General features: G+C 38.3%; 1 long non-coding RNA gene across 1 annotated transcript in view; it reads left to right on the top strand.

Moving 5' to 3' along the window:
* The first annotated feature begins 3,172 nt into the window (after window positions 1-3,172).
* Window positions 3,173-17,637, top strand: part of LOC142465402 (uncharacterized) — a 35,204-nt gene continuing 20,739 nt past the window's right edge. Inside the window, exon 1 of the long non-coding RNA XR_012787871.1 lies at window positions 3,173-3,210. This is a non-coding gene — a long non-coding RNA (uncharacterized LOC142465402). The remainder of the gene's footprint in view (window positions 3,211-17,637) is intronic.

Genomic DNA, 17,637 nt, shown 5'->3' with positions numbered 1-17,637 from the left:
CAATACTGATTTACAAAGGAATCTATGGCTAAAATAGAGGTTTGGAAAGCAGAAAAAGCCCAGAGATGTAGATAAGGTAGGGTGAGAAAGGGATGTTTGAATACATTGGAAGGGTAATAAAATGTGGCTAGGAACAGCATGGAGGGGAAGGGAATGCTGTGGGGTGGGGTGGACGTGTGGATAAGAACATAGGCAAAGAGAAAGGCAGGATAATTACAAACAATTATGATAGTGTGTGAGAAACCCCATATCCGCATTAAGTCCTCTTGATTTGGTGTCAAATAATCTTATTATTTTGAGTTCAAATGTCAAAAGCATGCTTTCCTATACCAGAGCAATGGAGTTTGTTAAGCAAGATAACATGATCAACAGTATCAAAAGCCTTTGCAAAATCTATGAATATTGCACCAGTGAGTTCTCCCTGTTCTATTCCACACTGGATCCCATTGCAAACTTTTAGCAGAGTAGTTGCGGTGGAGAGTTTGGGGCGAAAGCCAGATTGGAATTGGCTAGGGAAATTTGTCTTGGTATAGTAGTCACTTAATTGGGAGTGAACACATTTTGCCATGACTTTGGATAGTATTTGGAGAAGAGAGATTGTCCTGTAATTTGAGACAGTGTTTTTGTCCCCACTTTTGAAGATTGGGCCAACTGTCGCAGTTTTCCAGGTCTTAGGGATATGGCCTGCAGACAGAATAGAGTTGACTATGAAAGCAATTGGTTTGGCAATGGCTGGGGCACCAAGAATTAGGAACTTAAATTGCAATGTCAGGTCCACATTGGCTGTTTAGTTTTAATTTGAGGAGTGCTTGTGTAATCTCCTCTTCGGATACTGGGACAAATGGAAAATTGTGAGCAGTGTTAGGAGAGGGTGGGGCTATAGGGGTACACACAGAATGAGATTCATGTTTGTGGTTTGATTGCGTTTTCCTATAAGTTAGCAGCACACCCCACAAAGTAATCATTGAATGCATTTGCAATGTCAGTGGGGTTTGTCAGAGTAATATCATCCTTACTGAAATTACTTGGTTGTTGATGGTTAGAAGGCTGGAATATATTGTTGATAACCTTCCAGAAGTTAGTTGGGTTTGATGTATTCTGGAGAAGATTATCTGAGTAAAATTGTGCTTTTGCATGTCTTGTTTGCCTTGTGCACATGTTCCGCAGGCATCTGTAGTGATTAAGATCCTTGGTAGGGCCAGTTACTTTGTAGCTTTTCCACAAGGCATCCCTGAACTAGTAGAGTGCTAGAAGGTTAGTTGTAACCCATGGAAGGTTGGCCCCCCGTACTCTTATTCTGCGTAGTGGAGCATGGGTATCACAGAGTTTTAAGAACTCGGATTGAAAATTGTCGAGCGCAGAATCAGGGTCAGGAATTAAGTCGATTCTGTACCAAGGGCAGTTGGTAAGGTCAGCCAGAACCTGTTGTGGGTTAAAGTTTCTAAATATTCTAGTGAGGAGAACTTTAGGGCTTTGATTGGGGTGGTTTAATTTTCTTTACACAGTATACTATTGCATGGTCACTGAAAATGTCAGGACGGATGCCAGAGGATTGCATTCTGCTGGGATTTAAGGAGAGAATTCAGTCTTGAAAGGAATGGTTGTGAGATTTCAGGTTTGTCCTTGTTGGTTGGGAAATGAGTTGCGTTAGGTTAAGTGACGAGTTGTATCTGGATTTTGTGGTTTTTAGGGTTGAGCCAATTGAAGTTGAAATCCACAAGAACAAGCAGCTCACTCTTCTCATTCAGAGAGGAAATGGAGCCAAGAAACTGGGTGATCTCAGTCAGGGACTGTAGAGAGGCTTTAGGGGGGTGGTAGATGCCAGCAACCAAGATAGGCTTAGAAAAGGGGGGGCAGATTTTGCCAACTAAGATTTCAAAAGAGGGTGGGCTTGGAGGGCAATTTAACAGTGTAAATTGTAAGGTGTCTGCAATATAAAATAACACCTATCCTCCTCTCTTTGACTTATCTCTCCAAGAATTGGAGTATCCCTGAATGGCGATATTTGCATCAGAGGTTTTAGGGGTTAGCCATGTTTCTGTTAGAATGATGTCCTTTGGTTTATGCATAAGGTACCATGCCCTTAGTTCATCTAGTTTGAGCAGCAGCGTCCGGATATTTATATGGGCGACATATAGACCGTTTTGGAATTTGAAAGGGGTATTCTCAGGGGATGGGACAGAGTTGAAAAGGGAGGGCCTGGGTTAGGTTCAATATCACCTGCTAAAGAGAGTAATAGTATGAGTAGAAATTTGAGTAGTTGTTTGCAAGTTGTAAATTTATGATGTTTGCCATTGGAGTAAGCGGTGGTTGGTATGCTGGTAACAGAGGGGGCGATAGCCTACCTGATGATTATGTGCCTACAAATAGTCTTATCGTGGAGGTGCCTGATTGCTGCTATACTGCCTGGTAGTGGGAACATAAAGGAGGTTGAGACCTCTTTTGTGTCAGGGGAAGAGGAAGACCTGGCAATAAAGTGATCTCCAACCCGCAACCTGACTCGGATGACCACTTCCCGAAAAGGCAAGATCGTCAATTGTGGGAGTGCCTACCGAGACCACCTGGAGGAGATTGATGATCGTTTGTACTTCAGTGATGACATACTATGAGATATGACTTTAGCAGAGACTCCTAAAGAGGGACGTCATGATGTCATGGTGTCACGTGAATTTGCGACATCACGTGGTATCACATTGTCATGGCAACGTGGCACCATGCATCGTCACGTTAGCATGACAATGCAACACCATGTGATGTAGCAGCACCAGGTGACGTCACCTTGTCATGACAATGTGATGCCAAGTGACGTCACGGCACCATAACAACGAGACTCCACAGTAGAAGATGCCACCGGACAAGTTAAGAAACACACAGAGGCCCCGCGATCTCCCCCAGCAATCAGTTTCATTGTTGTGGGGAAGTGTGCGGTGCCTCTGTAAGCGCGGGGCTTGGTACAGTCGCACCGATGACGCCATCAAGCCAGCCCTGGCTCTGTGTGCCTCCCAATGTATAGAAACTTGGGAAGATGCTCTAAAGTACAAGTAGGGCAGATGTACATAAAATAAGAGTGTAACATGAAGAGACCAAACACCAGATGTTCAAATAAAGATTTCTGTTTGTAGTACAAGTACTATAAAAGTTCCTGGCGCCCATCATTTTTCATCATTGCTTCATCTACACCCAGCCTGCACGAATCCAGCACCCAGAAAGGTATGTGAGAGACTGAGCAAAGCCATGTCAACAGACACTTGATGTAAATGCCTTAGGAGCCGGACTAGGAGGGCTACATATATATTATATTCATAGAAGGATCGTCACTGACGGGACTTTCAAAACATCAAAGGTGACGTGCTTTCACTGATGTTCACTCCCTGTTTACTTCAGGTTACCTGGAAACCCCAGGATTTGACATCTGCGTGGACTTTTTTCGCGTCTGTGGCATTTTGTTGACTGGGTTAATATTGCAGTCACTTATGCATTGCACTTACTGTATGTCTTGAGAAAGGTCCTGGACAACAATGCAACATTGATTCTATAAACTCACCTACGATGTTTTGGAAGTCCTGTGAGCGATGATTCTTCTGTGAATAAACTATCTCCAATTCTATCAGAGCAACCGGGCAGATAACGTTTGAAGTAGGAGTAGCATTGATTTTAAAAGATCTTTTTAAACAGCTTCAAGGTAAAGCAGTTTTTTTTTAATTTTGTTATTGTATAACCACATGGCCTACTTTTTTTCTTCCTAACTCTTTGCCAGTGCACTGAGATGCACTCTACCAATAAAAAATAAAAACCCAATGTGACTGTGGTAACAATGTAACCATATGAATGGATAGGAAATAAAAAAACAGGACAGTATCACAGGATCCTAAAGGTGGCTTTTTTCATGCACTCCTGGGCAATCAGCTGCATTTACCACTCCTCCCAAACAAGCGGCATATGCAGAGAGAAAAGAGGAACACACTTTTCACATATTGTCACTTAGAGCCTTGAGGGGGTTAATTTGTTTTTTGAGCCGTGAACACTTTAACATATATTAATTTTTTGCTTATTTACGCCACTTGCTATTATTACCGACTAAGACAAGCAGCGCCCCTTTTTCTTTTTTTTATAGACGTTTTGCCAGTGCACTCTGACGTGTTTTTCAGCTATTAAAAGAAATTCATATTTTGAAAAAGTAGTCATTTAAAAAGTCAGCTTCATTAAAATAGTAAATCTACTCACACTTCTCATCTAGCACCCAGCGTGCTGCGCTTTAGTCCCTCTCTCCTCTCTAACTACTTTTCTCCCATTTTTACGAGGTGATTACCAAACTTTAACTACTGTCCAGTCGTACATTTAAAAATAAAAAATTACACCAATCTAAAAACCGTAGTAAAAAGGTCATAAATTCTGCCTTTGGTATTTTATGTCTTTTTTTTTTTAAATATATAATTTATGGATAAGGTTGACGCATGTTGAATCGTTTCAGTAGATCTCAGAGCTCAATTCAGTGAAGAAGATAAAATCCTTCAGGGCTTTGAGGACACAAAGCACTAAGTTTTTTTTTAATGTCTTGTAAGACGCTTAATAAAGCATGAAGAGATATGACATCAATCCTATGACAACACAAGGTATAACTAATGCTGCAGCAAATCTCTGCATTGGCTTCACCTAACGCGTTCAAAAACAATCTAATTTTGTTTGCATCTCAGAGAGTGACAAACATCTTTTCTGACTGGCCTCACATAGTCCCTTTCCATTACTCGAGACCAGAAACAACATGGAATTAAAATGTGGTCTTGGGGGTTGCTAGGCAGCTGAGGTGTCTTGACATGGTGGTTAGTTTTCTTTTCATCGAATAACAACAGTGAAATGAAAGAAGTTTGGAAAAACTTGATAAAGGTTTTCAAAGGAGGAGGATAATTGGTGGCGCTAGCTTGTGCAGGACTGTGTGGAAACTTTCAAGCTTCAGTAAGGATGGACTGTCACTAAAAATTTAGACTCATGTACACAAACTTGACCTGGAGTCTTCTTGTAGATTCAGTAGTTCATTTGCCGAATAGTTCTGTGAGCCAAACGGGTGCTGTGATGAAAGCATTATGCCAGATGGGGAAAGCCCCAAAGGAAGAAAGGAATCAATAGTTGGGATTTAATCCATTAATGAAAGAGCGGAGTTAAGTAACATTTTTTAAATAAGAACGGTTGTAAAAAAAAAAATGTTGTGTGGTTTCTATATCAAGAAAATATCAAATGGTTATATTGTATTATGAGTTGATTTCAGTTTCACTGAAGAATGACAGATTCTTGAACTTGAGCCCAAAATCAATTGTATATCATGCGGCTGTAGTTACGCAAGGTTAAATTTAAAAAAAAATACAATTAATATATTTTTAAGGCGACGAACTAAAAATAGTGGAGACAAAAATAAATTATATAGATTTGCATTCTACAAAATATACAAAATAAATAAGGTTTTCTAAGAACTGTTTTATTGCTGATGGAGCCAAAATATGATGCATGACAAAAAAATGTCAATAAAAATAAAAATGTTAGCATTCCATTTAGTAAAACGTTTTACTTCTGCCTTCAACTTTGCCTTAATCCTGCAATGCAGAAAAAAAATTAAAAATCTATAATATACACAAAGACGCTGCTATTTATACTGCTATGTTTTTATGTCATATATCCATGTATAGATTTGCAATAATGATAATATTTCAAATGCATTAGCTAATTAATTCCTTTGTATTAGTAAAATCGTAGAGCAAAAGGTGCCTTTAATTAAACCAGCGGCCAATTAATGTTAGATTAACATTCATGGTTATTTACAGTTGTTTTTGTACTTGTTCTTGTGCTCTGACTTCCTAAAATTTCACAACCCAAAGACTTAGGAAAATGGGGTTGTTTAGGGGCGAGGTGCAATGAAGTGGTTGCTTCCATTGTGCTAACACCACCTCTCTCATTATACCCTCTCAATCAACACTCGGCACACAGGAAACCGCAATAAAGCCCATCTGCCACGGTTAATCTGCAGGCAAACCTACACCCATGTCTGTGCCCGTTACTCTCCAGCCTTATTATTCTCAGATCCAAAGCTTTATAAGGGATCAGCCAAAGTCCATTAAAGTAAATAATAGCTAGAAATGACAGGCTTAGCAAGGATTGGGAGGAAGTTGAAGACCAATCTGAGCTGTGAGCTCTGATTAATAGAGAAAAGCATTAGGAAAAAAAGGGGAGAAAAATGACCTCAGCCTGCTCCAAAGAATTCCTGAACCTTGGTTGTTAGGGCAAGTGCTACCATCTGAGACGTTAGTGATCCTTGAATTTCCTTCACTTTGATGCAGCTAAAATGGGAGAATTTTTAAGGTTCAGCAAGGCCCCAGAACTCAGAGGGAACGCAGTCTGGAGTCAACCCTGTCAAATTTCTCTTGTGTAAAAAAAATAAGCCTTTACTAGCTCCCAGTGCAACATCAAAAGCCCACACTTAAATGAAAATATATGGAGTCTTGTAAATTGTGTATGCCTATTGATTGAATATTTTATAATTTCATTTATTTTGTACGTGGAAGAACAAATAATGAATATATTTGTGGATGAAAGTGTTCAGTGGAAGCTGTTTCAAATAATATGTATCCCCTGCAGTGCAGCACCACCAACGTGTCATTTTGTCGCTAGCAAGAAGTAACTAATTATTTCAAATATATATATATATATATATATATATAGTATATATATATTTCAATATTATACTTTATTTTCCTTATGCAAATGGAAGAATTTTTTTTATATTTTTTTGTCACCTTTTGCCACTTTACACAATGTATAGCAACCCCCCTACAATGTATATGTGACACAGAGTTGCATATACATGCTTTTTGTATTAATCACACAACATGGGTGTACGATAATACATTTTTGACATATAACATTTTAATTTCAGAGCATAGGTTGATCAATATCTCATTCCAAGGAAAACTCTAAAACATCTGGTATAATAGCATATTGGCGCTGATGATTTCTTAGGGAAATATAAATGGTGTGTTTAGGAACTTCACTTAGTGATGTATTCTGTTTTAAAATCTTATTGTACACATCATAATTCTTATAAAGCATACATGTGCAGCCAAAGTAAAAACATGAACATTGAATCTTTCTCAAGCAAAGTTACTAGTCTGTCATGTTTGGCTTTATACATTGCTAAACCGTTTTAACAGACCGAGAGACCACAGATTAATATATTAAAAGGAAAATGAAGCTAATTCTACGCTCTGCTAACATGAAATGCTGATGTAATATTTTTGGACATTTTCTTAATACATGTATGAGGAAATCATGATTAAGTAGAGGACCAATACTGGCTGTGTATAATAAAAAAAGGATTTATGGGCTTTTTTACTTTCTTGTTTCATGTATCTTCATACATAGCTTATTGGCATTTAGAACAAATGTTATCACCATTCTGGAGTTATTGCATCAAAATGAATGATACCCTTATAAGGTCCAGCAAAATGCCATCAAATAAAGTACAAGGTCAATTTTACATTAGGAGATTGTGCAATGAGGTTTTTTTTTTGTCATGCTAATGTAAATGTTAGGAAATCATTTACATGTGAATTCAACATTTAATGTGAATCTAACTTAACCAGGGTAACACAGCATGATGTATGTGTGGCATCTTACGGCTTTTGTTTTATTAAAGTCTACCAACTGCATAACAGAGACATAACCATTGTAAATATACTTCTATCAAAGAAAAGAATCCTTATGGTTTTGATGGACATGCTTTTCCCTGACAAATCCAATCCAGTATTTTCAAATGTTTTGGCTTCGGTTTTGCATTCTTTGACAAGTTCCCCCCTAAGTATTTTTCCACATAAATGCTATGAATATAGAAAACAATATAAAATAAATCGTGAATACTTTTTCCCTAACACAACCAAAAACATTTTTACTTTCACTTCTTCATGAGGGTACCTAATAAAAAAAACCTGAATATCGACCCCCATTACCTGCTGTTTACCTGTCCTTCCATAGACACAGTGAGGTTTTAGCCAGGAAACAATTGTTTTCCAAATTCCAGTGTGTCTGCTTTTCAACATTAACATTTATAATACCCAGAAAATAGCTGTGTTTGAAATAATGTTTTTGCCTGTGCTGTTTTATTACCTGCTGGGAGAATTCATGACATTTCATGCACAAACTGCGCCATGAGAAATGAACCTTGGATGGACCGTTATGTTTGTTTTGAAACTAACAGCTCGTGGTTACATTTTGTAGTTCTCGATGGAATCGATAGCCAGATTCGGACTCTGCACTAGATCAACTTCACACAGCCATATACTGACTAACCCCTACCAGTAGGAAGCTGATGAGAATTAGCAATCGAATCCAAACAAAGTTGATGACAGTCTTTGGGGGTTATTTACTAAAGAAAGGATGACCAACGCCAGTCCTCAACGTCCACCAACAAATCAGGTTTTGAGGATATCCCTGCTTCAGCGCAGGTGGCTCAATCAGTAGCTCAGTCTTTGGTTGAGCCACTGATTGAGCCACCTGCGCTGAAGCAGGGATATCCTGACTACCTTACTTGTTGGTGGATCTTGAGGACTGGAGTTGGCCATCCTTACTAAAGTCTTCTAGCATCAGCGTCAGCATTAGCAAAACCAGTGTAAAAGAATTGCATGAGATTTGTCAAAGGAAAACCTCCAAGGGGAGCAATGTAGAAAAGTACAAAAAAAAAAAAATGGACAATCCTAGAAATGAGTCTGTAAATCCTTGATAACCTTTTGCCTGTCCGAAAGGCATTTGGGAAGGTGCTCCCTCTATGAACTACCGGCAGCCATAGCGCCCTGCGGCAGCTAGCGCTCCTTGGCTACAGAAACCAATTTATTTCACTCAAAGGGGGCGTGTTTAGGGGGGCGTGTTTAGGGGGGGTGTTTAGAGGCGTGTCCAGGGAGGCGTGTTCAGGGTGGCGTGTGTTTAGGGGCATGTTTCCTTGTGCAGCAGTAAAAAAATTACAAAAATGAAATACTTAACTAATTAGTTAACATTTTCACCTTTTTTCCCTTTTTTTCCCTTTTTTTTTTTACCTCTGCCTTTGAGATGGCGGTAATGTGTCAACGTTTTTCAAAAGATTAGCTAAGCACAAATCATGGTACAGTAAGTCTGATAATTATTAAGCAATGTCTACACTTTGGAATAACATTGTCAGAGAAACATTTGATTAAACTATAAAATACATATTTAACAGACTAATTTAAATTCTCAAAAAAAAAAAATCTGAAAAATGTTATACTGTATGTATATAGTGATATACTTCTATAGATCTATCTATCTATCTATCTATCTATCTATCTATCTATCTATCTATCTACTGTATTTATTTAAATACGTGTATATACACATGTATAAGCCTGTATATATAAAGAAAGAAAGAGATAAACAGATATTGTGTTTATTGAAGAAATAAGACATATGGATATTTGTATACATTTGTAATTTCTTTAATACAACTAAATATTTCGCTTATTATTGTGTGCATATTCAAATACTTTTTATTATAAATGAGTTTTAAGTATTGTCGTTGTGTATATTGTCTCATATACTTTGAAAGGTAATGTTAACGCCAATTAACCAGTGAATGCACAGAATGATTTGCTGGTCTCTTCTGTCTCATTTAAACGGATTCACCACACAGGCTAATAATTAGGATTGCTTCCCATCACACTACATTCTTGTAATCAATTAAAGGTAAGATTGCATTTATAAAATGCAAGATCGATTTGGAACAAGCACAGTGATTTGGCTATTTAAGTAAAAAGCATACGCCAGTATGTAGGTGTGAACACTGAAAAGTAGTTTACGTAAACAGCCCCCCATATGCTTTTGGGGTGCCTTTCCTTTTATATAAACTGTTCTTTGCAACAGTTTTGCACCCTGCGATGCTAGTAAATACCCCACTCTCAATATACCCATTAACTCTTCTCCAGACAAGGAGAAAACACTGTATTATGTCAGTTGTACTCACTTTCCTTGTGTCATAAGTTTTGGTAGTGAGCTTAAATTGGTATTATTATTGTTATTATTATTATTTGTTATTTATATGATTGTCACGTGTATTACTAATGTGAAGCGCTATGTACACTAATGGCGCTATATAAATAAATTAGTACACACAATCCCAGCGAGCTCAAACGCCCACACACACCTAATCCACGGAGGTATATGGAGCTTATGATGCTTTGGCCAAAATATCTAACTAAAAAAACATATTTTATTATTATTAGTATTATCATTATTATTAGTACTGAAGCATTATTTCTTGTAATTATTACTATGTATGTTTTGTCATTCGGATGTAACACTTGGCACCCCCTGTCGTTTGCTATATAAACAAAGAAATACATACATACATACAATTGCCATTTGAAGTAAAGTATGCAGTAGCTTTGATGAGCATTCAGGACACCTCCCTTCATAACATTTAAATAAAAAAGCCTACTGCAAAGTGTTTGTTGAGTGGAAGTAAATAATGACCCAAATTACTTTAGAGTTTTGGTACTTTTCGTTGCCATTTTTACAAATTATTGAAATGTAATAAAAAAATGATGTTGCTATAGTTTGGATATTATTTACAATTTTTTTGCAATTACCAATCTCATGGCCAATTGTCAAATACAGTACGGTATATGACCATTATGGTGTTTTTTATCTTAAATCACGCAGAATTCATATTAATTAATGAAATTAGTTATATGTAATATTTTGGCTATATACAAATATTATTATAAATTGAATTAGAAACATAGGTTTAATATGAAATATATGTTCTTATATAAAAAAAAAATATAAGCTGTGATAGTCACCTGAGCTACCAATTGGGATCAACTCACTTTTATAAAAAGTAAAAAAAGACTTTGGCAAAGAGTCTATATTGTATGGATATCACTGAGAGGCAACTGCTGTACAGGCATACCCCGCATTAACGTACGCAATGGGACCGGAGCATGTATGTAAAGCGAAAATGTACTTAAAGTGAAGCACTACCTATTCCCACTTATCGATGCATGTACTGTACTGCAATCGTTATATACGTGCTTAACTGATGTAAATAACGCATCTGTAACAGGCTCTATAGTCTCCCCGCTTGCGCACAGCTTCGGTACTGGTAGGGAGCCGGTATTGCTGTTCAGGACGTGATGACAGGCGCATGCGTGAGCTGCCGTTTGCCTATTGGGCGATATGTACTTACTCGCGAGTGTACTTAAAGTGAGTGTACTTAAAGCGGGGTATGCCTGTATATGGCCCTGTTCATTCGTCTCCTGTGGGTTATTTTCTCTGCAACGTTTGCTTTCCACAAATGGTGTTATTAAAAATCCAGTATTTGCTATCCCAGGTTACATTTTTTACGTTTTGTTGATTTTAGTTTAAAAAAATCGTCTCTCTTTTTTTAACCCTTTCAGTGCAAATGGTCTAACTATGAACATGTCTATAATATATGGTATTTGTAGTTCCTGTTTCCTGTTTTGGAGACTATTTTCTTTCAGAGCTCATTTAATAATAAAAAAAAATGAAATATCAATGCATTATACCAGAGGGTAATTGCATTATACTCTTTTTGAGGTCCTTGAAAAATCCATCCAAATATGTCATGCTGCTGTTTAAAACAATGCCGATATTGGATGTCTGAAGCTTTTTTGCTTCGACGGCCTCCTCCAAAAACCATTGGTTTCACCAGTAGGGTAGAGTGTTGGTGGGGTGAAAAAGGGACTAGAACCAAGTAACATCAACATGGCAGAGCTTACAATGGTGTGTGCAGTGGGGGTAACTAAAGTTGAACTGTCTTTAGAGCATTGATGAACTAAATATGTTTAGAGGTTCTCACGTTGCCAATGAGTATATATTGTAGCACAAGGTAAAGATAAACAACACTGTCCACACCAGTTGTACAAATGAGACAATTCCTCACATTGCAGTTGGTCTACATGGTACAGGACTTAAATTCCCTGAAAATGTGACCTTGTATAGGAGATATTGATCAAAGATTGAATCTGTATTTGCATCAGAGCTAAATAAATAAATAAGTTAAATAAATTATCCAAATATATTTAATTGCAAAAAAAACTGTAAACATAGTTAAAAATGAAGTCAATGTTTAATTTTCTCCCCTTCTCTAAGTTAAGTTTTATTTAAGACGACAAATGTTGAGAACTGGGTTTTTTTCAACTTTCAATTTTTGGAACATTGTTTGTAATGCTCACAATTCCCTGGATAGAAAAAAGATGCCTTCTGATTTTGCTCTAACTATGTGGCCTGGGGGGTTATTTAATAAATTGCTATAGTGACAAATCAGGGTGCTATCAAACAGAAACCTACTTTGAAGTAAATGGGAGATTCTGTGCACCGACCAACACTCAGATTTCAGAGTTTACTCAAAAACTTATAAAAATCATATCTTCCCCCTAAAATACCATGTCCAGCATTAGCACATCAAATATTGGTAGTTTGGATAATTATGCAAACAAAGCAATAAAGGCAAAATGGAATTACAGATGGCACCCGAAAAAGATATATGTACAGCTATTATCTTTTTGAAAGATAAAATCTATAAAATGTATACGTGAAAAAAATTGCATAACAAATATTTATGCAAAATTATATTTAAAAAACCACGGTATATACAGTTAAATATATACATGTATGTATATAGAATACAAACACAAAAACATTAAACATAATTAAAACCAATTTATCACAGTCTTTGCTCAACTCGTAGACTTAGAATGCCATGCTTTTTGGCTAAAGTGTCATGTTAGATTGTGGCATTATTCCGAAGGTTATATTGTCATTTTGTTGATAAAAATATAAATGTGATGTGATGTGCTGTCACGCTTCAGCAATAATATACTGGATAATTAGATTAACAGAATGTATCACTAGTCCATTGCAGGCATAATGACTTAATTCTATGAACTGCACGTAACTCTCACTTTTCTTAGGCACATTATGGTCTGTAAAATAACCCCTTCGGTTGAGTCAGGTTGAGTCAGGTAACTTAGTGCAGGGGAACACAATCTTTTCCCCCAGGGCCCCGCTGCCGGCTGTGCCCATCTCTTCCCGCCCCCCCTTTTACCGTGGCTCTGACTTTCTGGCATCACATGACTGGCGGCGTCATGTTGCCATGGCGACGCGTCATCAAAAGCTGTCTGAACCAAGGTAAGAGTGTTACAGAGGCCTTCGCCGCTTCCCCGGCATTTAATTTAAATGCCTTTGGGAAGCGCGCGTGGCCTCTGCAACCCCTGCACCCCGCAGATAATCTTTCAAGCTCTTTCAACTTTCATGGGCCTTTTTGAAGACTAGGACCGCTCACAGCTTTCTGGACCCAGGTCTAGAGTCTCCAGGTTGTTGAGCGTGGGGATAAGGAAGGTAGTGCAGATAAGTAGATCAGCTTGGGGAGGTGCCTCGCTGGTGGGGATCCAGGGGATCTAACTGTTCCTTAACAGATGACTGGGGGTAGGGCGGGTAACAAGGCCCATAACGAATCCACAGGGGGTTGTCTGGGGTCACAACTATTCACTGGTGGACCGTGGGTTCAGGAGCTCTAATTGGTGATCAGAGCGGAAACTGGGGACAATAACTGTTCACCAGGGGGAAAGCAGGCCCTAAATAGTCAAGAAGGGATCCACAGGCCCTAAATGTTCCAGGGGCACACACTGATGATCTAGGGGGCAAAGGGCACAGGGGTCCTAATTGTTCACTGGGGGAGAGGGGATCCAGCAGCCCTAGCTGTTTATGAAGGGGGAGTCTGGGGACCCGATTTACCGGGGATGGAGGGGGCCCTATCTTGTCACTGGGGGGGAGGGGGAGGGCCCCTAATGGTTAAGTAGGTAGGAGGTCAGGGTCCATCATGGAAGACCCACTCAGGTGTGCGATAGCAACTCTGTTGAAGACAACCAAAATAGCATTGAATTATGAGAAGTTATGTCATTGCCAGTCTTGGTGGTCGTAGGAAGAATTTAAGTTCACCGAATTATGTTTTCCTAAATGGTCTTTTTTGTTATTATGACAGCCAACTATTCCATGATCAATTCCAGGAAATTGTATCGACCATGAATCGGTCCACCTTTTTTTGTCCTGTATGTCTTGGTCTCAGATTTCTGTATCTCAAGGATTGTTGACATAACAAAGGGATGTGAGATGTGATAAGGTGGGGACAGATGCTGGCACCTAGGTATTTTAATTTCAAATCAAATTGTTTCTCTCACCCAGACAACTGCTACAGCGCTACAGGGCACTGACTTGGCTTCGAGAAGCTCCGACTGTAGATTCCAGTTTCAAATGCGTGTTTCATTGTACCGTGTACAGCTGTATCTGGGCGTTGTAATAATCTAGGTGTCCCTGATGGTATAAATACACATGTTATTGATACCTTCATTACAAACACACCATCTTATGCAAAATATTCCAATAACCAGAGAAAAGAATATGAAATAATACAACAATCCAGTTGAAAAAATACAAATATGACAACAATAAATAATGCCTTTTGCAGCCATGACACCTTCTACACATAACAATGAAAATGAAATTCTTAATTTAAACTAACCGTGCCTCTAGTGCATGTTTATACATCCATTTTGTTTCTATTTGAAGTAGCTTGCGGTCTATTTCGCTGTCTTACGCCACAGGATTTTTGATTATTTTGTATTCATAAATGTTTTGCCACTTTTTGATAAACACACATCTCATCCATCCACTTTATATTCCTTTTCAAATAGATTTTAGTGTTTCATATGTCCTTTTCCAGTGCTATCTATATTTCAGTTTTGTGATTACCACTTCACTTCCACTTTTTTGCGGATCTAATAGACTGGCCCGTTTCCATTGGAAGAGCGAGGAAGTGGTGAAAAGGAATTGACAACATATACATTGCTTATCTTAGAGCTGTAAAGGGACATTGGTCATTGGTTTGTGTATTTTAATAGCAATATAGGAAGCGCTCTAACAAAATGAAGGTCCAACGTTTTTAGAAGAAATTTGCTATGGTACAGCTTGAAAAGTCGAAATTGTTCCCAATTCCCAATAGTAGTAAAATGTTCAATATATTCAGCGCTCCGCGTTTCAAAGGTAGTCCTTCTTCATCAGGGTGATACCTACCCCTGACGAAGAAGGACTACCTATGAAACGTGTAGGGTTGCCGGGAGGACCAGTTTCGTTGTGACACCAAAAAACGGAAGTGACGTAGAACGCCGACTGGATCGGCGGTGGATTTTGCAGAGACCGAAGACAGCAACGAAAGAACACAAACTGGTCTGTCCCTGTGTTTTTAACACTGTTTGTGTGTACATTTATACCTGATTTTGTAAAGCTGAGCTTTAAAAAGAAGTGCCTCTTGAATCTGATACGGCTGTATGGAGGTGAAAAACTTTAAAGATACTTTATGTGCCTGGTACAATGTAAGTGCATATCTCACCATTTTTACATGTGATTTACATGTTGTGAACGTACTTCACTAGTGTGCTTTTTCTCTTTTTCTCTTATCTTCCCTTTCAACGAGGAGCGCTGAATATATTGAACATTTTGTGTATTTTAAAACAGATGGATTATAGAAACAATAAGATTAACAAAATTATCATTTTCACTTACATTGCATTGAGTGGTAAAATGATAAAACGCAACAGAAATAAAATATCCAAAACAAACACACACAAACAAAGAGAAGAGATTAGAAGCCAAATAGACAAAGCATCCAAAGATAAAACAATGGTATGGGGAGCAGGGGTAAAATCCAGGCACACCAAGTGTAAGATCCATAGCTGTTACACACATAAACCAAAGTAAAATCAATAGAAATTATAGACTTTTGATCTCTGTTTCCATTTGACTGTAAAAAGTGAACTTTATCACAGGAGATATTATGAGCTCACTGTGGCATACTGTATAATATGCCCGACAAATCACAAAAATGCATATTTGTTTTACTCTACAACAGTTGTGTGCAAACTGGGGGGCCGCAAGATTTTTTTGGGGGGGGGGGGGGAGGGGCAGCGGTTGCAGAGACCCCGCGCTCTTCGACAAGGCATTTCAATGAAATTTCGGGGGACTGTGCGAGGCCTCTATAACTTCCTTTACCGTGACTCAGTCGGCTTGTGGGACGCGTCGCCATGGCTGCGGGGTCATGTGACATCAACACCACCGCGTCATTTGAGGCTTCAGACTAGGTAAGGGTAGTGCGCGAGTAGTGGGGAAGAGCAGACAAATGGGCACAGGGCAAAAATTTTGCGCACCCCTGCTCTACAAATTTACTTTATGTTTATTGACATGGTATGCATGCAAATCTTATATATACATTGGGTAATTCCACACATTTATACATAATACATGAAGTTACATCCCGTCTATGAGCTTTAGACATTAATGTGCTCTTGAAAATAATCAGGCATAGCTTTACACACGTATACACTGGAATCATGAGACCCAGATGCTTAGGTAAATCATTTTTTCCCACAAGGAGATTCTGGTTCCTTGGCAGGCTTGGTAAACACTTGTGTTGGCAGCTCACTGAGTTGCTGTTGGCTCTTTGAAAAAGTTTTACTGTTGGCTTCCCAAACCTTTCATTTGACAGGTTTAAGAGTCTAGGACTTGGAAAGATTGTATAATTTTACAGTGCTCAGTAGGCTTGTCAAATCAGTGGATAGGCAATGTTGTCACCAAAAAAAGATTATAACTCATAACTTCACCAAACATAACCTAGAACAGAAATTCAATATGTACCTTTTCTTTCTATTTGGAATATTTAAGCAAATGAATGACTGTCCTACTGTACAATATATCAATAATTTTTGTTAGCTCTGATTAAAATGATGATATATTTGTTCTGGGCACAATGGGAATAAAAATTGTATCCAGAATAAATATTTGTAATGTGAATGCTTCTCGCAATTTAGTAGATAAACAAAAAATGTACCCATAATTATATTTATGAACCTGGACACTATTTAACTATGATGCAGCTCCCCACAAATCATTTATATTTAAAGAAGCAAAAAATGTTTTAGGAACATTAATAAGACCCAGCAGGGTATTAGACTTCTGTCTAGTACACGCTGTGCAATACTTACAGGTCTCTAGAAAAAAGACACATGCACAAAAGACTAATAATATGTTTTCTGACCCATAGCTTTATCAACCTCATAGTTATCCACCAAATACTTTAGGGGGCAAAAATGACTGAGTCAGATAAAAAAAAGCAGAATGGCATTAACTCCTTATTGTGTTCAAAGGAGACATTATTATGGACCGTTCCTGGGGATGTATTTGTCTGTGTTACAGTAAGAAGACTTGCAATGTGTTGCATACCTCCTGGCAGTAAGGGGGTTGAATAAACATTTAACCCAGCCTACAATACAGGGCATGTTTAACCTCTTCAGTGCCAGAGTGTCCTTTCATCTCCTTTGCCGCGGCCCCGCGCCACTAGCGTTTACGTGATTGCTATCGTGAGTGCTCACGTGATCGCTTCCGTTGATGTCAACGGAAAGGGGAGGGTTCCTTCTTCCGTTTAGTTTACAGGGGTCCCCAATTGTATGTACAGTGTGTAAGTATGTACATCTTTATTTATATAGTGCCATCCAGTTATATAGCGCTATACAGCAGTAA

The sequence above is a fragment of the Ascaphus truei genome, chromosome 14 (genome assembly GCF_040206685.1).
Source record: "Ascaphus truei isolate aAscTru1 chromosome 14, aAscTru1.hap1, whole genome shotgun sequence".
Lineage (NCBI taxonomy): Eukaryota > Metazoa > Chordata > Amphibia > Anura > Ascaphidae > Ascaphus > Ascaphus truei.
The sequence above is the reverse complement of the archived record's forward strand: the minus strand, read 5'-3'. Positions and strand labels throughout refer to the sequence as shown.